Here is an 18065-nt window from a genome sequence, read left to right as displayed (position 1 = left end):
ACTGACTTCGAACACCAGACTTCCCACTAGCTGTGACCAAGCCTAGCCAGGAGGGGTTTTTACTAACTTGGAGACCAAGATGGTCAGAAAAGCCAGCCAGGCCTGACTATAAAATAGAAATGCCAGACAGGGGCAAAGTATCAGTTATACTTCTTTCAGGATTCGATTTTGCTACTTTGAAGTAAAGATTATATTTGCATTTTAATAAAAGCCAGAGAGCAGGAGATGGCTGTGTAACTGCATATTACTTAGAAATAAGTTAGAAGTATCCATTTCAGTGTAACCCTTAAAGTAGAACAGAAATAGTCCCATAGTTAATTGCTGAACAAAGAGGCTCATCTTCCATAATTTCCATATTGTGACTACAAGCTAAATACACAAGTCACGAGGGTGAGCTGCTAGCGTCCCCTCAGATCTTGAAATGGAGGTCAGTTTGATTCATGTTCAGAGAAGAGGAAACACAGGACAGCTGCTGCCACTTTCTACATCAGTGGTCATGTACAGAAAGCCAAAGGTAAAAGGAATCCCCAAGCCCTCCTCTCCCAATCCTACATGACCTGTTCACAAGCTCAGATTGCTGCTCTGTGTTCACAAAAGTCTGCTCCAGTACACAGGGGATAGTTATTAAATGGATTTAGTCAAGGCATACATATCACAGGACTACAGCTGCAGTCAAATGGTGAATTCCAGTATTCATGGTCAATCAAGTTACTTTTTATGAAATACATAGAACAGATCTTTCAAAAAAAAAAAAAAACCCAGAATTTCAAAATAATTCAACTACTTTAAAAAATTAAAATTAGCCTGAATTAACCACCTTTGAAATCACAAATATAAAACACCCTCCTCCTCCCATTATTTTTCAATCATTATTTCTCCTAAAAGATTGAAAGGACAAACACCAAAATATTAAGAGCAAGTAGTTCTCTAGGTGACTAGGTTACTGGTAATTTTAAAATTTCTTCTTTATACCTTCCTGTACTTTCTAAATTTTCTCTAATAGACAGCATCACTTTGATAATCTGAAAAAAAAAAAAGTTAAACTTCTTATCTTGAGTTGATTTGTTTGAAACTAGAAGCTAAATATGCCAAACTGAAATAAAAATACAGGGAAAGTACCCCATCAGAAAACAAAGCTTACATTATGCAGAAAGCAGGAACAGACCACAGTTGCAACAGTCAACTCAGCATGTGAATCTAGAGTTGAACAATTTGAACAACATGAATGAGAATCCCAGGGAGCCTCTCTGATTGGCGTGTTGGGCATCCTGTAACCGATGTTACTCTCGTCTCCCAGGACGAGCATTATGAAAAGAGAAGCCAGCCTGCAGCGTCATTTGGATCTTACCAAGGGACTCTCAAAGGCATAAGCAAAAACTTAGTGGAAATTCAAGTTTTTATACTAACAGTGGGTGTGGTTATTATATAATAAATTGATTATATTAAAATGAATTTCAACCTCCTACCCTTGAGTAAATCTTTCTCAGGAGCCTCCATAATATGGCTGAATTAACATTTCTCTCTCCTCATTATGTCCCTGAAAAGCTGTTGAAGAGATGCTTATAAAACACTGAAATCCTCAAAACATCAATAAGAAATGAAAGGAGGAGGATAATGATTATTATTGGAAAACCCACAATCTTGATCAGTGCTAAAATCATTAAGAGCTTGTAAAACATGATGTCTTTCTAATTGTAGGGCGAAGGAGTGACTGGCATGGCATCAAATGGATGGCATGTATCTGAGAGCCCAGGAGGGTGACGTGCAGCACACGAAAAGAAAGGGCACTTCCACTTGAGGGTTCTGAGTAACTTTAGCCTGCTGAGAAAACACAGGCTCTGAAAAGGGCCTCACCAGTGTAATGGGGCACGGCTCCGCATCAGTAACACCACACAGACAAAAGGGCAAAGGCCAGGAAAATTCAGACTGGTAGAATGATTTAATGTCTGCATCTATACAATGCCTGTAGGAATGTGGCCATGTCCCCTATGGAGCCCAACAGCCTCTGCACCCACATCTCTGGCCAATGCCTCTCACACTCCTCAGAATTGTGTGTCTCTTCTCTTGACACCCACAGTCTCCCAATGAGAGTGCCTGGTGACAGGGACGATTCCAAGTTGGTAAAGGCAGTGCGTACAGAAGACCAAATCCTAGGGAATGCTAGAGAGCCCATTAGAGAATCGGTTTACAGCAAACAAGGGCAGCTCAATGACATGCAGTGCCCTGCCCAGACAGCTGTCTGGAAGCTCTGCTCCGCCTGCACCCTCAAAAGCTGCTGCTGCCTCCCATACACACTACTTCAGTATTTCAGTAATGTGGACCAAAAACCTGTGAGAGCCTGGAGCCAATGGCTCCCACAGTATTAGGAACAATACCGCACTTTTAAAGCTATCTTAAAATGAGAGTCTTACAGGGGGTCCTCAAACTTTTTAAACAGGGGGCCCCGTTCAACTGTCCCTCAGACCGTTGGAGGGCCGGACTGTAGTTTAAAAAAAACTATGAACAAATTCCTGTGCACATGCACATATCTTATTTTGAAGTAAAAAAACAGGCAAAAATACCCACATGTGGCCCTCGGGTTTGAGGACGCCTGGTCTTAGATAACCTAACATATAATACACATGATTGGGTGTGAAAACCTTAATACAATGCCCCGTCTATAACAGAAAGGAGAACTAAAAGGAAAGTGGGTTATGATGCATTAATCTGGATTTCAACATTTGCAAGCTGATGCCTGAGCACCCTGTAAGACACAACAGTGAAACAATGGGAGGCCTGGAGAAGCCCCACGAACACTCGGCTGTGAATGCAAACTGAAGCGGGTGTGTGGTGTGGTTACTCAGACACCACAAAAGACACCACTTCAGACAAGATCTTCTGAAATGGCAAATAATGCTTGAAAAAATTCAATAAAATAAATCTTTCCAGATTTACCTGGCAGTCACATTCCTAGAAACCTCAGTAAATATTAAAACCACACATATAAAAGAGTTAGGTTCTAAGACCAAATATCATACACCCGTTTTTCACCTGCACAACTCTCCAGCAGGCACCTGAAGACTCTGTGGGAGGCGGCATAATTCTCTGCCCTGCTGGAACGCATTGTGCGTCTCAGGCACCGTGTTCCTGGACCCTGCCCACTAAGGCCAGGTATGCTCCCAGTCACTGTGCCACCACACCACCACCAAACGGGGGCTTCTTCCTCATGAGAACCATTTTTCTATACCAAACTGCCCCCACGTGACAAGTGCCTCTGAAGGCCAAAATTATTCAGTTTAGGTTGTTTACTCAGGTATCAAATCCCAAGAAAATTATCTCTGCCGCTATTTTCCTCCCACGAATTTCTTGGCACTTGGGTGCCATGTGTGAACGGGAACACCTCTCACCCTTTCCTCTTGAAAGGTCATGTGCCCCCCCCCAAGAATATTTGGACAAACACAAATTTCAAAGACAAATGGGCTGGCAACGAGTGTTTTGAGGCTCATGCTTCTGCTCAAACTCAAAGAAAGGTCATGAACCTCACCCATGATGAAAGAGTGATCTTACCAGAATGCTCTGTCATGATTGATTACATGACTTATTTTGAAAAATAAGTTTACTCAACTAGTTCACTGCCATAATAAAACATACCTGCAAATCCTAGAATAAGCAAAAATAATGAGCCACATTAGCCATTTGGTCTTGAAAATATAATAATTCCTGCCACATCAAATGACATGATAAAGTCTTTCTGCATAACTTTTGTGAGGCCTTTAGAAATGGCCCATGTTCATACACATACTGCTAGTTGCATTTTTAATAAAGAGCCCTTAAAAGCTATCCAACTATAACTAGAAACTTTACTATTAAAGCGCCACAAAACATGACTCTATAGACACATGTATCTATTCTATATTAAAATAATGTGTATAATCAGAAATACAAACTTACAAATGATTTGAATAACAAAGAAAACTAAAAAAATTTAAAATACAAAAAATAACCTTTCTCAAAGTAAGCTAATTTAATGTTTAGACAGTGACATCACATATACACACACAACTCCATTCTTTATATCAAGTCCACAAGACAAAACATTAAACAGAATGTGGTAAACTATTGCATGCATGACTGGCGATAAAACCTACAAATTAAAGGATAGATAGAGCATTGAAGACTGCAATTTTAGTTAACATATATTAACAACACTTAAACTATAAAAAATTTAAAATAGTTCCTACCTTCCTTTTGTGCCTAAGAATATAAGTCAAAGGTTAAGGTTATTCCTTAAATACAGCCAGTGGCAAAGATATGGAGAAACTCAAATCCTTGTACATCACTGGTGGGAATGTAATATGGTGTAGCCACTTTAGAAAATCTAGTACTTTCTTAAATCGCTAAACTTACCATATGACTCCTAGGTATCTACCCAAGAGAAATGAAAACATATATCCAGGCAAAAACTTGTATGTGTCTTGCAGCAGCATTACTCACAACAAACTGAAAACCACACAAATGTGTATCAACTAGTGAACACATAGACAAAATGTGGTATATCCAAATAATGGAATAATATTCAGGAACAAAAAGGAACAAACTACTGCTACACACTATAACATGGATGAACCTTAATAACCTTATGCTAAGTGAAAGAAGGCCAATGCAAAAGACCACATATTATATGATTCCACTAGAATGAAATGTCCAGAAAATACAAATCTATAGAAATGTGAAGCATATTACTGATTGCCTAGGGATGGGGAGAGAGGGAAATGGGCAGTGATTACTAATGGACACCAGGGATTTCTCTGGGATGACAGAAATGTTCTAACACTGGATTGTGATGATGGTTGCACAACTTAACTAATTTATTAAAAATCGGTGAATTGTTTATGGTATGTAAATTATACCTCAAAACTATTTGAAACACATATATACCCACATAGAACCTACAGATAAAGCCCTGGGCAGCTATGAAGTGCTAAATCTGTGTTTCTGGTTGTGCTTCTTACTTTTTTGACTTTGGAGTGGAAAAGATGACATCAGTCCATTAGCATTATGAGAATGCAGAATTTTGCTATCCAATTTCCTCTTAAACATAATAAAGGAGCATGGGGGAAGGGAGACGTGTAGGGGGAGCAAATAAATCTGCTCTTTCCTCATTACAGAGTTCAAACTGGGTCACAGCCCTATTAGACTGTAAGCATGCAGAGCCCACTCATTACTGCTGGCTGCCTGCGGGGGCAGTGCTGGGGCCTGGGAACTGGCAGAGTCCACTGACAATTATGACCACTGCCCTAGGAATATAGGACTTTTTAAATGGGCAAATCTAGGCAAGACACCTATGTTAAGCATGGTCATTCTGAACAATTACAAAATGAGAAACTTGAGAAATTCTCACCTTGCTCATGTAACCTAAAATCTAACACAAGCCACTTACCACCCAAACCTCAAAGTTAGGTTTTATCTGTTAAAATTAGTATCAGCTTAATAATTATACACAATGAAAATATCAATCTGGAAAGCAGGCAGACTATGCACGATGACCTAAGATGACCTAAGATGACCTTGCCCTCCCCTTCTATCTCTTGACAAATTAACAACTTTTGCCAAGCACCTACCTAAACTCACTGCTTTACTTAGCTAGGTCAGGCCTAACCACCAACATATCTAGCTCTGCTCTGCAGACTCAACAATCCCTTGTTCCTACGACATGGCACTGAATGGAATACAGCACTGTTGCTGTGGACAAGGAAGCAACATGTGGCCATGTCTGCAGTAGCTGTGGCTGACAGTATTTACTGACAGAAGGCTGCAAGGGGCAGTGGAGACCAGCACACAAAAACAGCCTCTGCAGGGAAAGTGGGTCATGGGAGGAGGAAGAGCAAGGACAAGCTAGTCAGTCTCCCGGGGACCATCCACAGCCAGAACACCAAGACTGCCCCAACTACCTACTCACGAGAGGTCCCAGCCAGAGAACCACAATGCACATGCATTGTGGTTCAGAAGGCAAGCATCTTAGGACCATCTTATAATTCCCTGCAAAAGTTTCTGAATAGAGAAACAAAATGGTAACAAGCACATACGAGGGCCAAATAGAAATGGTATGGTATTATTTTTAGTTGAAGTGGATAGAACAAAAATCCACCTTATGAAAAATGAACTGCTGTGGAAAACAGTAAAACAGGCAGGAAATCAGAAATGCTATATTTATCCCCTCCACCCTGACCACTCCCTTGAGTATTTCCTCTATTTTGAGAAGAAAGCAATAAAACTGTTCTCCCTACCAATATTCTCCCTCTGCTCAGAGGCGCTCTGGCAAATGAAGTAGCCAAAAGGCCTCACTGGCATGTTGGGCCACACGCTTGGGCCCAAAGTATGAAAATATCACCATCTCTTGGGCAGTGAGTACATGGGGATCACTCAAATACCAAGTCTGAAAACTGCTGCGGCCAAAAGCTGCATGGCACTTCTCTTGGCTTAGGAAATCCCTAGAGTCACTCTCACTGCAGAGAGAGGAGGAGCACTGCCTAGGAGAAAGCAGTGAGAATGTTCCAGAAGCCTCTCGGAGGCCCACAGAAGCCATGCTGCCCCTCACCGCATGTGAGCTTGCAGCTGAACTGCTGCTCTTTGTCGACAGAGGTAAGAAAACTCCAAGAATGCCAAGGACTAATGAAAATAATGATATGGTATCATTGTCTCATGGTACATTCCTCTCCCATGTTCTCTCTCATTCCTTACTATCTAGGATAAACTTCACAGGGGAAAAGAAGGGATCAGGTGAGGAAAAGTGGCAACCTGTCTAATCTGACAGGGCTGGCTGGCTAATCTAACATTTGACATGAAAATTATCCAACATAAAAAATAATTTCTTTCCCCATAAAAAATTCAAGCATGCTCATAATTTAGAGGGCATGCGGAGTTTCAACCCTTAGCAATTAGGAAGCCAGCACCAGTCCACTGGGCTTTGTCCAATGACCCTTTTAACTACTTAAAAATGATGCCTGATTATTAAGTGATGTTATGGCTTACCTATAAAAACTTCTTTTAAGAAAATATTGATCCTTGATTACATAAGCAAGGCCATTCTGAGAAGCCTTTTTAAATCATGCATAACCCATTACTCATAGCTGAGACAAACACTGGACCCATTTCTTCAGCGTCTAAGTGGGTTTCGGTTAGTAAGTCCATGTTTAGGGAAAGTTACTCTCCTGAGCCAATTCTACACAAGAAAAATAGTTATCTTAAACTCAGACCTCTATAGTTGTTTGAGGGTAGGGGAGTCACAATACCTTTTTTTTTTAAAGCTTCCTGGAAAATTCTTCAGTGCTCAGGATAACAGGCAAGCATTTTTTGTGTGTAACTTGACCTTTTGTAACTTGAACTTTCTAAGACCTCAACCAAAATCAGTAAAACAGCTCCAATGACCTCAACTAAAACTCCTTTGGAGGAGATTGCTGGAAACTTCCAACAGAAACTGAGGCAGTATTTATCTGGGACAGAGTGGCCCTATGGGGCAGCTTCCTGGGTCAGCCTGGGAAAGTGGTGCATCTCTGCACCTGTGGCTGGGCTCTGCCAGAGAAGTAATTGGCTGCTTCCCTGGTCTTATAGCTGGGGACACTTCAGCTGGCCCACAGATGCCACCCCGGTACGTTCTAAACCTACGCCTACCCAGCACTCTTCCTGTACCTACATTTCCTGGCCTATCCTATTGGTTCTCAGGGCTCCTTCTGTTTTCATAATACACTATAGATGTCAAATGACTAAAGCCTGAAAACAGTACTGGAAAAGCCCATCACCAGTTACATTAATAACTACAGTCTATGAGTAAATACCCAATGGTAGCTCTTTGCTAAAGAGCTGTTTGTCATAACTATTATAACTATTTTCTTGTTATAACCGTTTTACAGATGAGTAAACTAAGGCTTACACAGGCTAGTCTGACCAATGTAAAAAAGCTAGGGAGGGTTGAAGATGGAATTTCAATCAGTCCATCTGACTAACAAACCCATGACTATAGGACCCACATCAGCTGTAGCCATCTCCAAAGTTGTGTGAGAGAAAAGTTGATAGAAAACAAACATGGTCTGAGAAAAGGGGGAAAAAGTATCTATCTGCAATAAATTAATACGCCTCTTGCTAAAAAAACAAAAGCAAGAAAACTGCTTGGGAAGTAAAATGCTCTCAATAAATGAATTCTTTCTACCAAGCTATTGTTAAACAGCTATTGTATTTTAATTTTGTATTATTTCTGATATGAAGATATACAATAAAGAACTGTCTTAAAAAAAATAAGGAAATATTTCCAAGTATGCTGGTAATAGCTTTTCACAGGAAAAAACCCCACCCAAAAATACCACAGAGATACTCTCTTCTTGATTCTTAATCTTCATGTAAATGATATACCTCCTCCTCCAAATGCCTGGAAAATCATTCTGAAGACAAGAAATAAGAATACTGAGGTAAAAAAAAAAAAAAAATACTGAGGTCCACACATACTTAAAATGTACCCCCTTCCCTTCTCTGCAACAGTGCATGATCTTAAAACAGGTTTGAGACAAAAAATAAGACACAGAAATTATGAGTGTATGTTCAAAATCGACAATACCATTACTCTCCTCTTTCCTCCTATTTAATAATTTGAACACAAGAGCAAGAGTATTGTAGCAAGTCTGATTTCTTCCTTTTTGATTATCTAGAACTCCATCAGGAGTTCCAAAAATTATAGTTAAGCAAAACCAAACAATTATTTTTTGCCTTCTGTTCTGGAGCCTGCTTTGCTCTACCTTCACTTTTTCTACTAAGCCTCTCCCTAGGATGGCTCATTTTTTTTTTTTTTTTTTTTGAGACAGAGTCTCACTTTGTTGCCCAGGCTAGAGTGAGTGCCATGGCATCAGCCTAGCTCACAGCAACCTCAAACTCCTGGACTCAAGTGATCCTTCTGCCTCAGCCTCCTGAGTAGCTGGGACTACAGGCATGCACCACCATGCCTGGCTAATTTTTCTCTATATATATTAGTTGGCCAATTAATTTCTTTCTATTTATAGTAGAGACGGGGTCTCGCTCTTACTCAGGCTGGTTTCGAACTCCTGACCTCAAGCTATCCACCCGCCTCGGCCTCCCAGAGTGCTAGGTTTACAGGAGTGAGCCACCGCGCCCGGCCTAGGATGGGTCATGATGACAATGACTTTACATTATACACAGGGAAATTCTCTAGAATTATGGTCCCCAATCCCCAGGCCATGGACCGGTACCAGTCCATGGCCTGTTAGGAACTAGGCCACACAGCAGGACGTGAGCAGCGGGCAAGTGAGCAAAGCTTCACCTGTATTTACAGCCGCTCCCCATCGCTTGCATCACCACCTGAGCTCCACCTCCGGTCACATTAGTGGTGGCATTAGATTCTCACTGGAGCACGAACCCTACTGTAAACTGTGCATGCAAGGGATCCAGGTTGCACACTCCTTATGAGAATCGAATGCCTGATGGTCTGAGGTGGAGCTGAGGCGGTGATGCTACCGCTGGGGAGCGGCTGCAAATACAGATTATCATTAGCAGAGAGGTCTGACTGCACAGAGACCATAATAAATCAATTGCTTGTAGACTAATATCAAAACCCTGTCAGGGAGTGGCAAGTGACGATTAAGCTGCATTTGGTGGCAGGCTTTATAGTGGCAAGTGAGCATCTTGCTTCAATTGTAAAGCTGCATCTGGTGGCAGGCTTTACAGTGGAGAGTGAGTTGATGTACTTCACTTGTGCAGCTGCCTCTGGTGGCAGGCTTTAGGTCAGAATCTGATAATTTAGTCTGCACATGGTCACCTATTATTTTATTTACCACTTCTGTTAGTGCCTTTTCCCCACACTATGCTCTTGTCTCAGTCACAGTTTTGGAAAGCCTGCAAGCTAACCTTAGCAAAAATGAATCAAAAACAAACATTACTGGAGAGCTCCTTTGAAAGGGGGGAAAGATCCAATGATGAGACAGCAGAAGACTCTAAGACTGCTAACAAACTGAAAGTTGCATTTAAAAGAAAATACCAAGAGTCCTACTTAAATTACAGGTTCATTGCAATGGGAGATTCACATTCTCCAAGCCCGCTTTGGATAATACATGGCAACCAGCTATCCAAGGAAGCCATGAAATCTTCACCACAAGGAGACCAAACACATTAAAAGACAAGCCTTTGGAGTTTTTAAAAAGAAAAAAAATGTGAACACAAAGTACAGAAGCAATTATTGAAGGCCACCACTTCATCAAATGTGTCTGCAGAGAGTGCATCATTCTTGGTGGCTAACCACATGGCTGAAGCTAGGAAGCCCTTTACTATTGGTGAAGAGTTGATCCTGCCTGCTGCTAAGGACATTTGCCGTGAACTTTTAGGAGAGGCTGCAGTTCAAAAGGTGACACATGTTCCTCTTTCAGCTAGCACTGTAAGTAGACGACAAATTGATGAAATAGCAGAGGATACTGAAGCACAGTTGTGAGAGAGGATTAATGAGTCACTGTGGTACGTAATCCAGGTTGATGAGTCTACTGATGTTGACAGCAAGGCAACAATGCTTGTTTTTGTGTGATATATTTTTCAGGAGGATGTGCCTGAGAATATGTTCTGTGCACTCTTGTATGAGCCAATACCACAGCTGCAGAACTATTGAAATCTTTGAATGATTGCGTATCAGGAAAACTGAATTGGTCATTTTGTGTCAGTATATGCACAGACGGAGTGGCTGCCACGACTGGACGGCTTTCTGGTTTCACTACTCAGGTCAAGAAGGTTGCTTCTAAATGTGAGTCTATAGACCATAGAGAAATGCTCCACAGAGAAACAGAAATGCTGGCATCCACAGAGAAATGCTGGCTAGCCAAAAAATGTCATCTAAACTAAACAACGTTTTGCAGGATGTGATTAAAATTACCAACCACATTAAGGTACATGCCCTTAACTCACGTCTGTTCACTCAGCTCTGGAGAAGGATGCAGAGCACACATGTCTTCTCTTGTACATAGAGTGAGATGGCTTTCCAAAGATAGATCACTGGCCAGAGTTTGAGTTACGATACGAAAGCCACTCCAGAGAATTCTTTCAGAAAAACAGTCACCAGTGGCAGCACATTTCAGTGACATAGAATGGGTCATAAAACTTGCTTGTGTGATATATTCGACCTACTCAACAAACTTAATCTGTCACTTCAGGGGAGAACAACAACTGTGTTCAAGCTAGTAGATAAAGTGGCTGCATTCAAAGCCATTATGGAATTATGGAGGCAAGGAGTGAGTGAACACTGGCGTTTTTGACACGCTTCAAACATTAGCAGAGATTTTGAAAAAGACTGAGCTAGGGCCTTCTTTCTCCCAGTTGGTGCATGATCACCTATCTCCGCTTTCAAAAGAGTTTGAGCATTATTTCCCAGCCCCAAAAGATGCCCGAACTGGGAAGGAATGCATCCTCAACCAATTTGTGAATAAGCCAGATGAACTGACTTTGTGCTAGAAGAGGATCAACTGCTTGCGAGTGCAAATGATGGTAGCCTTAAAAATATGTTTGAGATAACTTGAATCTCCATGTTCTTGATTAAAGACAAAGTGGAATATCCCGAGATTGCCCCAACAGCACTGAAAAGCCTGCTTCCATTTCCAACATCCTATCTTTGTGAAGCAGGGTTTTCTGCAGTGACAGCAACCAAAATGAGATTACAGAGTAGACTGGACATAAGCAACACACTTCAGGTGTCACTGTTTCCCATCACCCCCAGATGGGACCATCTAGCTGCAGAAAAACAAGCTCAGAACTCCCACTGATTCTGCATTATGGTGAGCTGTATAAGTATTTCATTACATATTACAATGTAATAATAGAAATAAAGTACATAATAAATGTAATGCACTTGAATCATCCCCAAATCATCCCTCCCACTCTGTCCCAGTCCATGGAAAAAAATTGTCTTCCATGAAACAGGTCCCTGGTGCCAAAGAGGTTGGGGACCACTGCTCTAGAAGTTAAAGCATTGGTCAGACTATGAGTCTGAGTCAGATACAAACAGTGCCAATCCAAGATGGGAGTCTGGTCGCACAATAAGCCTCAGCCCAAAACTCTCCTGCTCTGAGGCCAAAGGTCAATTAAACAGAGTGTGTGTGTGTCTACGTGAGCACACGTGCATTACTGGAGGCACACCCACCCACCCAAGCTATATGTGCACGCTGGTACGTCAATAATCCTCTGTTCAAAGGTAATTCAGCATCATTTAGATTTGTCTGATGATAATCTGGTGTTCTGTGATGATAAAGTAGTGCTATTGTTGACCAAGTCACTGACTTAATCTCCAATAAAGACTCAAAAGAATGCCAGGATTCTCAACGTAGGAGTATTATCTGGTGCCTTTCCCCTGCACCTTTCATTTTGCTGGGAGAGGAAGAGAAGAAGCCTTCTGTAAGTTTGAATCAGCCCAGTACCTACCTTTTCTCTTCATTTGCCCATTTAGGGACTATCCTTTTGTTTCTGCCAGTTGTGTTGCAGAGAAAACACAAGCAGCTTTTCCCCTAAACCATACTATTCCTGCTCACCTTGCCCTGCTAGTAGCACAGAGAGTTCTTGGGCACTAAAACCTTCATAATCCAAGTTAGCATTACTTTTGTCAGTACTATTTGGGGGTGAGGGTGGTTTGATTTGGCCTATAAGCAGATAACCAAGGCAGGCGGACTGCAGAAAAACTTAATGTAAATTCGCAATATATCAAGGTATAAATATGTATAAACATGGAAATTAGCTTTGCCTTTTAGAAAACAATACTAACATATATATTAAAAAATACCTGCACAGACTGATGAAAAGGCCATTCATGAGAGTGCCTTTACTGTATGCCAAAATAAAATGCCTAGTTATCTGGTCCTACGTTTGATTAAAAAAAAAAAGGAAAGAAAACAAAAAAAACCCAAAAAATAAAGAAAAAAAAAGAATATTTCATGTCACAGTTGCCTGGCCTTTAACAAGCATCACAAAAACTTCAAATAATCTGTGGCTTGTAAAATTCACTAATTTAATATGAAAGTACAATTTCATGTCAACCCTTGCAGACACTCAGCTATGCAAGTGTCTGCTCTTTAGCCTGCTCTTTGGAATGACTGTACCCTCAAAATCTGACTCAGTCTACTCCTAGATAAATGGAAAGGTCCTCAATAGACAAGAAAATGACCCTACCTTTGGATGTGTTTCTAGTCCATAGGGAATAGCCTTGTAGGGGAGTCATCTTGAGTCTCCCAGACCTTCTTTCTATTTCCCCAGTGTCTGTGCCCCACAATACAAGCGAGCCCACCTTGATATACTTCTCCTTACCTGGAACCCAAAGCTGCTCTACCTGCATGTCCTATTTTGAGGAGCTGCCTACACAGACAGTTTGAAAGAACAAAGGGGACAGGAGACCCGGGCCAGTATGGACTCCTGTGAATCAAAACCATGCAAGGCCACCATGTTCTCACACGGAAAACATGGATTTGGAGTAGAGAAGCTTGTAAGGCCGTTCCCAGCTCTCGTAAATAAAGTGCTCAACAGAAACTTTAGTTGTTCCACTTTCCCTCTGATAATCCTCCTCCCTCACTTTTCTTTCTCCTTTTCCTTTTAAAAAAGATAAGGTCCTACTCTGTTGCCCAGGCTGGAGTGCAGTGGCCCAATCATAGCTCACTGTAACCTCAAACTCCTGGCCTCAAGCAATCTCCCCATCTCAACTTCTTGAGTAACTGGAACTACAGGCCCACTTTACCATACCCTGCTAATTAAAAAAAAAAATTTTTTTTTTAAGAGATGGGGTCTCACTATGTTGCCAGGCTGGTTTTGAACTCCTGGCTTCAAGTGATCCTTCAGTCTCAGCCTCTCAAGTTGCTAGGACTACAAGCATAAGCCACTGTACATGGCTCATGGCATTTCTCTCTCAAGACCCAGCACCCACACTTATTTAGGGCCTCAAGTGCTGGACTTTAAGTAGGTTTCATAACATCATAACATTCACTGGCACACTCCTCTAGTTGCTTCATTTATAATTTTCTCTATTATTTTAGACAACTTCTTGCAAGTGGTGATTTTATTTTCTGAAGTTGCCTCAACGTTTTAGTTCTTATTGATGTTTTGTTTAGCACTATGGTACCAAGATGAGATTCCACAGGTCCAAAACACCATGTACTCTTTAACATTTAGAAACTTAACGTGACCAATAATCATTAAGAGAAAATAATCATTTCACAGACAACTAGAGTTCACTTATTGTTGTGAAATAAATTACAGTACTGTAACTCTGGCACCTTTCTTTAGATAGGAAACTGCAAAGTGATGATGATGCAAGAGGAGATGGGCCCAATATTAAATGCCTTTCATTAGCTGGGTAGTAGTATAAGCTCCAACAGCCTTCGAAGGAACTTCAAATCAAAATTGTTTGGGCGAAGGAAACAAAATCAATGACTTACTGAGTATAAAAAATGATTACAGATGATCTAAAATGGAGCCTTACTAGAATACAAATCTTATCAATAGCCTGAAAAACTTTTTGGAAGCTTCCAGTTTGGAAGAGGAATAATGACAATTTATTTTACTATAATGGACCAATTGAAGAGGGATGCAAATGAAATACAGCTGCTCTGAGAAATAGACCTGGTTTTCTTGAATAAAACCAAAAGACAGGGACAAACATATAAACTCATAAAAAAAATTATTGCTGTATTTGTTGCTGGCCAAAGAACAGTTACAGGAAGAAACTAAGTTTAATTTTATTTAAGTCTATAAATAATTTTAGGAATGTTTCCCTGTCTCACTGTCACAGAGGAGGAAAAAAACATGAATGGCTTTACTACCCACATACCATCAGGTAATCAATCAGCCCTTAACAACCTTTTTTGAAGAGTTGCTCTAAAATGCATTAAATATTTGGTGAGTGCCAGCTGTCTTAGAGAAGTCACCTCACTAACTCCCACAAGGCTCTGACAAGGCACAGTTCTACCCCCTCTACAGTATGACACGTGGCTGCATAGTCATTGTGGGGCCAGCCTCAGAAGCCAGGCCTGACCACCCAAGGCCTGCACACTGTAGCTAAAGAGAGGAGGAAAGCCTCTCCAAGATGCTAGCAACTTTTGCAGAAAACAAACTGCACTTTATCAGACATAATTCCAGAGAGGGTAAGAACAGATCATATTAAAGATAAAAATAAAGCCACACCTAATGATGCTACAAGGACACAGAAGACTCTGAGTCACAGCAGTTGACAGTTAGAACAAAAGCAGTTGCTACAACTCCAACTGACGCATGAGGGTTGTAGGTTCACTGACTCATTTGGGAATCCTGAGTGAGATGTTTAGATTTCCCACTTTTCCTGGGCCAATGCCTTCCGATCTGTAAAAGGGAAGACAAAAGCATAATTAGGGTATCTACATATCCTCTCAAGAAATAAAAGCATTAAGTATAAAAAAACCATGGTTCAACATCCACCAGAATGGCTAAAATAAAAAAGTCTGACAAGTGCTGATGAGGAGGTAGGGAAACTGGAAATCTTAAACATTGCTTGTGGAAATGTTAAATGGTATGGCTACTTTGGAAAACTGTTTAGCAGTTTCTTAAAAAGTTAAACATACACCTGCCATAAGGCCAAGCCATTCAAGTCCTAGGTGTCCACCCAAATGAAAAATAGTCTACATAAAGACAGTTACACCAATGTTCATTATGAATAGATGCATTATTTATAATGGCCGAAAACTGCAACAACAACAACAACAACAACAAAAATTCCAACATCTAACAACCAGTAAATGGATAAACAAAATGTAGTATTATCCATAAAATGGAACATTGCTTTAAAATAAAAAGGAACAAACCACTGATATATGCAACACTAGTGAATCTCAAAAACTACAATAAATTTAAGAACCACATCCAAAAGACTAAATAGTGTATGATTTAATTTATACACAATTTCTAGAAAAGGCAAGCCATAAAGCAGAAAGTTGCTTGGGCTGGGAGGCATGTGACTACAAATAGACACCAACGGAACTTTGTGGGTATTGAACATGTTTTAAAAGTGGATTGTGGTGGCAGCAATACAACTGTACAAATTTTTAAAAACTCAACAAACTGCATATGGGTAAATTTTATGGCACATAAAGTACATATGACATATATAGCTCAATAAAGTCATTAAGAGACTCAGAATCATCATCTTCTGTTGTCTGTGGGGGCACTCAGCATTCTTTGCCTTTATTAGCAGGGATAAATGTTTAAGTACAGTCATGAGCTGTATAATGATGTTTCAGTTGTTACGGCAGTGTGTACAGCTAGCATTACAGCTCTTGTCACAGCTCTTATTTGTTAGACCGGGGAAAGAACTGAGTGGCACACGAAGAGTCGGGGAACAGCCTTTATTCTTCTACAGCAGGCTCAGCACACCTAGTGTTACAGCTCTCTTTGTGTCTTCCGATGTTCTCCTGATGTTCTCTCCTTCCTGCCCTTCTGCCCCTGCTTTTATACCCTTGGTAGGGCTCAAGAAGCGTCCAATCAACTACAAGCTTTAACATCCAATCAGCAACAAGCTTTAACATCCGATCAACAACAAGCTTTAACATCCAACCAAAAACAGTGGGATTCAAAAATTACCCAATCAGGATCACGCAAGCAGTGTGGCCGGAAACAGGCCGTGGCACATAGGCCTGGGGCATTCCAGCAAGCGGGGTCCCAGCAGCACGCAGGCGTCCAGGGCGGCTGTGAGCCACGGGTCCCGGCCGCAGCAACGTGCCTCTAACCGGCCTTGCCCAGCACTGGTCCCTGGAGATGCAGAACCAAGGGGAGGCGGCAAACGGCCGCCTCCCGGTGCCTGATATTTTCGTCATCACAGTCAACGATGGACCGCATATATATGATAGACTGCCGATATGACGGTGGTCCCATAAGATAATAATACTGTATTTTTTACTGTATGTTCTCTGTGTTTAGGTACGTACCACTGTGTTACAACTGCCTACAGTATTCAACACAGTCACATGCTGTACAGGTTCACGGCCAGGGAGCACTAGGCTAGGCCATACAGCCTAGGGTGTGCAGTAGGCTATGCTGCTCAGGCTTACTCTACGTTTGCATGACAGAACCACCTACCAAGACATTTCTCAAGACATATCCCTGTTGTTAAGTGACACATGACTGTATATCTTCAACATTAAAAACCAAAGTTTGTGTATATATGATAGTTAAAGAGAAAAAAAACAGAAACCTAACTATATATAAACAGAATCAAGAGGCACATTCTGCTTCTCTACCAGATTCTTCCTGCCATTCCTGTTTAACATCTCATACCCTTTCTATCTTTTTCTTGGATGCCAAAATAATGCTAGAAAATTGGCACAGAAAATTAAATGACTATCAGTAACAAATGAGGCCACATAAAATGACTGTTGCCTTATCTATGAAAATAACAGAAAAGTAAAAACATATGCTGACACCATTTTTTTCCCACTTCACATGTTTTCCTTAGTATTAATTATTGCAAATCAGTTTGTTTCCCTGCTTTCACATATATAAAAATCCTAATCTTCGCAGATCTATGGTTCAGAACTTAGGCTCTGAAAACCCAATGTTTCTTGACTTATATTAAGATACATAAAATGTTAAATAACTTGGATACATGTATATTTGTGTAGCCCACTTGGCTGATGTCTGCTAGCATCATCAGAAAGATAAAAAGAGTATATAACTATTTTTTAAATACCATTTTAAAAAAAGAGGCCATGCTAAATCTGTGGTGCTGAATGTGGGATGCATTTTGAATGACAGAATACAACATTCAAAAGTCACAAGAGAGGAAAACTCTGGAACTTCAAATTAGCATCCCTAATTCTAAAACATTTTGATGTCTCATTCTGCGTTGAAACCACATGTTAAGAGGAAAGCAAAAAAAAAAAAAACTTCTCAATGCACATAAAAGGAAATAAAGTAGAGTGAAAGTGAAACAGACTAAAAATCCTTGTGTCCCCAGTTACAGAGGCAGCCTAAACTTTGGGTGGCAATTTGATTCTACACTAATGAGGCAAATATAAATCCTAATTTCATACTTTTGAGTAGCT

At 40.7% G+C, this 18065-nt stretch overlaps 2 protein-coding genes across 10 annotated transcripts in view; one reads left to right on the top strand and one right to left on the bottom strand.

The window, feature by feature from the left end:
- The window catches only part of AOPEP (aminopeptidase O (putative)), a 361112-nt gene that overhangs the window by 58667 nt on the left and 284380 nt on the right, over nucleotides 1-18065 (bottom strand). The gene's annotated exons all lie outside the window — the stretch shown is intronic.
- The window catches only part of CTSV (cathepsin V), a 551781-nt gene continuing 540107 nt past the window's right edge, over nucleotides 6392-18065 (top strand). The window contains exon 1 of the mRNA XM_076008553.1: nucleotides 6392-6396. The gene's annotated coding sequence lies outside the window, so the exon portion shown is untranslated. The remainder of the gene's footprint in view (nucleotides 6397-18065) is intronic.

The sequence above is a fragment of the Microcebus murinus genome, chromosome 12, assembly GCF_040939455.1.
Source record: "Microcebus murinus isolate Inina chromosome 12, M.murinus_Inina_mat1.0, whole genome shotgun sequence".
NCBI classification, from domain to species: domain Eukaryota; kingdom Metazoa; phylum Chordata; class Mammalia; order Primates; family Cheirogaleidae; genus Microcebus; species Microcebus murinus.
This window is presented reverse-complemented; position numbering and strand designations above follow the sequence as displayed.